This window comes from Palaemon carinicauda, chromosome 42 (assembly GCF_036898095.1).
Source record: "Palaemon carinicauda isolate YSFRI2023 chromosome 42, ASM3689809v2, whole genome shotgun sequence".
Lineage (NCBI taxonomy): Eukaryota > Metazoa > Arthropoda > Malacostraca > Decapoda > Palaemonidae > Palaemon > Palaemon carinicauda.
The window spans coordinates 5,085,559-5,090,625 of record NC_090766.1 but is presented as its reverse complement, the minus strand read 5'-3'; the positions used below and the strand labels follow the sequence as shown (position 1 = coordinate 5,090,625).

Genomic DNA, 5,067 nt, shown 5'->3' with positions numbered 1-5,067 from the left:
TCCTGTCATTTATCGATTATCTCATATAACGATTACTTCCCTATATATGAAAATACATTCTATAAATAGAAATGAGGATAACAGATTATTTTTTCCATATCTTATGGACACATTGTCCTGTCATTTATCGAAGATTACATCATTCATCGATTACTTCCCAAATATAAAATTACATTCTATAAATAGAAATGAGGATAACAGATTATTTTTCTCACATATTATGGACACATTGTCCTGTCATTTATCGAAGATTACCTCATACAACGATTACATTCCCAAATATGAAATTACATTCTATAAATAGAAATGAGGATAACAGAATATTTTTTCTATTGACTCCAACATCAAGTCACAAGCGAGTATGCTGTTGTTGCGTCTGCCAACTTCGGGGGGAGTCGCACCCGAGGAAGAAGCTCATATCGTCCCCCTCGGACATCGAGGACAAGTAAGGGAATTCGAGGTTTTCCTCGAGGACCGTCGCACTCGAGGAACTACAGAGGAGAGACACGAGGTCCCCCTCCTGGGGAGTGTACGGAGGCGACAACTGCGTCTTGATCGTCGCCTCCGGAGGATTCTCGAGTTTGGGGCTTTCTTTCTTGGAGGAGGACCCGTCCAGGATGTTAGAGAGGACCCAAGGGTAGGTCTCCTCGTCGGCGTTCCCTTCCAGGATATCCTGCAGCGCCCGGATGTAGGCGGAGGCTAACTTGAGGGTGGTGATTTTGGTCAGGTCCGAGGCCGCTCTTCGGCTGCACACCCACGAGGGAAGGACGCCCCGGAGGCTCTCGAAGGCGGTGTTGATCTGTCGCATGCGGTGTCGCTCGCGGGCGTTCGCCGTCTTCCTCCGGTAACGCGACAAGGGAGGTGGGCGTGGTTTGTGTCTTATGATGGTGTCCTGAATGGACCAGTCGCTGTCGCAAAATCTCCGCGCCTGGAGGGACCTGGGGACGTAGCTGGTACTTGACATTTGTAGCGACAGGGACGGCGTTGCTTACACTTTGACAAGTGTCGCTGTTATTGTTGTTGTTGTTGTTATTGGTATCTCTTCCACTCGCGGCGTTATTGTTATTCGGATCATTGTTATCGTTATTATTGCCATCCACCCGCTCTTTATTACAACTGCCCTGTACTGACGTGTGGTTATCCATTCTGGCACTGTTCTGATTGACCACCATGGTGTGGTACTGGAACTCAAATATAGGCGACACTGCACATTTAAATAACTGTTCTCCGGCTGTTTTTCTTTTACGAAACGAATCCGACAAACTTTTTTTTCTATTCACCTTTTAAAGAGTCTTTTTAAAACTTATCCTCGCAAGCACATCTGAAAAAAAGATGGATTGAAGACTCTTTTTAATAATGTGGGAAAGTAGAAGAACTATGAAATAATCTATTAAACAGATATATAAATACAAAAATCACACTGGACTCATCCGCCTGAGAATAAATATGATTTCAACAGCTAATTCAAGAGTCCGTCATTCTCATCTCAAAAGATGAAGATGGAGAAGTGCATCATCTCAGCATCCCTCACCTGTGTCGTCAGTGAGACTCTAAGAGAGGAAGGAGGCTGTACGTCCTGTCTCTACCACAGCACCCAAGATACTGAGTGACTGACCCTCTCACCCTCCCTCCCTCGCTCTCTCTCTCTCTCTTTCTTTCTCACATATACACATGCACACACATTCTCTCTCTCTCTCTCTCTCTCTCTCTCTCTCTCTCTCTCTCTCGCCAAAACATGCCCTCACCCCGTGCGATAACCGACTTCAAATCAGGCCCTATAAATCGTTTCTTTTGCGGAAACGCGAAATACAGATGGACGAAGATAAGTCAGAACACCAACTCCGAGTGACTCCACGTGTCAAAACCGACAGGTAACTCAGGATAAGGCATCGTTTTACCACAGGTGTTTTCACGGGATTGACCTGGTATGTGGCGGGCGAGCGAGCGAGCAGTTTGCGGCCTTGGCTATTACGGGTCCGTTGATGAAAGCTTCTCTCTCCCGAGAGAGAGAGAGAGAGAGAGGGGAGAGAGAGAGAGAGAGGGGGGGTGGGGGGATTGCAAAAGTCACACACAATATTATATCTAAAGCTTCTACGTCACTCCGGGATTTTCTTTTTCTTTTATCTACGTTTTTATTTTTCGGGTAATTTTTTTTTTCTATCTAGATGCAAGTTTCATTGCACCCCCGGAAATAAAAAAGGAAAGTTACCACTGGATACAAACAGAATAACACTCACTGCAGAAATTGTCTGAAAACTGGAGCCAGTTCTGTTTTGACTTGGTGAGAGAGAGAGAGAGAGAGAGAGAGAGAGAGAGAGCTCGTTCATGAAAATTTAAAACTTTGAGAAAATCCGTCAAGAAATTAATGGATGTTTTAAGTGACATATCTTATATTTGGACCTCAACGTCCGTTTCATTTCTGTCTAGTAAGTAAACATATATCAATATAAAACAATAATGATATACTTTAAACTAAGCTCAATAAGATAAACTAAGGAAGCTTTCCCCTAGTCAGAAAATCATGCATTTTTGCAAGCTATACAGCGTTTGCAAAGTTGCGTAAATACCTGTGCAAAATACGAGAGGTAAGATATATATATATATATATATATATGTATATATATATATATATATATATATACTGTATATATATACACATATATATTCATATATATATATATATATATATAAAATATATATATACATACATAATTATACATATATATATATATATATATTATACAGTATATATATATAAATATAAATATATATATATATGTGTGTATACATATATATATAATTGCATAAATATATATATATATATATATATACATATATATACACATATATATTTATATATATAAATATGTAAATATATATATATACATATATATGTATATATATATATATATATATATACATCTATATAACACATATATATTTATATATATAAATATATATATATATATATATATAATCCGCGCCCAAGTCCCCAATCCATCTAGATAGGACCAAGGAGGGCCAGGCAATGACTACTGATGATTCAGCAGGTAGACCTATAAGCTTCCTAGCTCACAAGGATGGTGAGGTTGCAAACATTCCTAAACACTATCGAGATTAAGCGGGTCTCGAACTCCTGTCAAACAGACTGCTAAGCATGGTCGTTTCTAATAGGCTACCACATCAAAGTTCAATATGATTGTCTAGGAAAGTTACCAAGGATATAAGCTGCGCGCATGCGTACAACTATACTCAGTTTTTTTTAATGAGGCGCATTTGCACTGACTCGCAGCGGTGCCCTTTTAGCTCGGAAAAGTTTCCTGCTATCTGATTGGTTAGAATTATCTCGTCCAACCAATCAGCGATCAGGAAACTTTTCCGAGCTGAAAAGCACCCCTGCAAGTCAGTGCAAATCTGCCTCACTAAAAAGAATTGACTATAGTTGATCTATAAAAGTGAGATTCTCAGATTTTCACGGAAAGTTCTGAAGAAAATTATAAAGCTTATGATGGAGGTGGTGCTATAGTAAGTTAAAAAAGCCCTATGCTGCCTAAAACAAAAAAAAAGTACTATAATAAGAATAATAATGGTGATGATAACGATGATGATAACAGTACAAAAACAGTCATAAATAACCAAATTGCAATCTAATAACATTTTGAAAAATATGGCTAGATTTTAAGCTTAATGATAAACTAAGTAAGTTCGATTTAAGACTCCGAATATATACATTTGGCCCGTTTGGTTAAATCTTATTGCGTCATCTCAGGTCTAAAAAACAAACTCTGTACCTCAACGTTTACCGACAATTATGGACTGGATACGGAGGAGGATAAAGGCGTGGGAGTTTCATCCTCATCCATTAAAAAAAAAAAAAGTTGAAATTGGGATGCCTACATCTTTAGCTACTTCTCTAGCGGCGTTTAGTATAATTGGTAAATGCGTAAAAAAGAGTCACATAAACAAACACATATCAACATATGAATATATACATACATATATATATATATATATATATCACTTACAGTCTATGAGAAAGCTTTTGATTCTGTCAAAACTTCAGCAGTAATGAAAAACCCTTCAAAAATAAGGAATAGATGAATCTTATGTTAGAACACTTGAACATATCTATACAGGAGTTACAGCGATTCTAAAACTACATACAGATAGTGAGAAAATTCCGATTGAGAGAGGAGTTAGACACAGAGGGCCCATCTCTCTTGTATTATTCAAAGCATGCCTAGTTTTTTAACATTTAGGTTGGAAAAAAATAGGAATTAATATTAATGGGCAACACCTTAACAACAGATGCCTTAGTTTTGTTTACTGAGTCATGGAAAGAAATGCAAATAATAATAGAAGATTTGAATAGAGAAAACAGAATGTAGGACCGAAAATGAATATGAGTAAAATTAAAAAATTATGTCCAATGAAAATGCAGAGAAACAACAAATAAGAGTTATTGACATTTTTTTTTTAGATATTGTTAATGAATATACGTACTTAGGACAGGCACTAAGTGTTTCCCAAGGACATGAGACCGAAATCAAAAGAAGGATAAGCATGGGATGGAGAGCTTTTAATAAACAAAATGACATTATGAAATGTTAAATGCCACTTTTCTATAAAGAAACTAATCTAATCAGATGGTCTTAACACTTTTCACTTATACATCAGAAACTTGGAGCCTTACTAAAGCTTTAGAGCATGAGCTAGTTACAACTCAAAGAGCTGTGGAAAGAATAATGATGGGAATAACACTAAGAGACAGAAAAAGAACACCATGGATACGAGAGCAAACTAAAGTAGAGGATATTCTAACAACATGCAAGAAAAAGAAATAGACATGGGAAGGACATATAATGAGGATGACAGAATAGATGGACATTAAGAGTAAGAGAATGGGTCCCTAGAGATTGTATACGAAACAGGGAAAGGAAGAGAATACGATGAATTGACGAGCTAAGAAAATTTGCGCGTATAGAAAGATCATAAACAGACGGAAGTGGAAGGACATTTCTGAGGCCTTTGTTCTAAAGTGGACTAATAAAGGCTGTTGCTGCTGAT

The 5,067-nt window shown here is 37.7% G+C and overlaps 1 pseudogene; it reads right to left on the bottom strand.

The window, feature by feature from the left end:
* Positions 1-251: 251 nt before the first annotated feature.
* Positions 252-1,594, bottom strand: LOC137632820 (helix-loop-helix protein delilah-like; annotated as a pseudogene).
* Between the last annotated feature and the right edge of the window lie 3,473 nt (positions 1,595-5,067).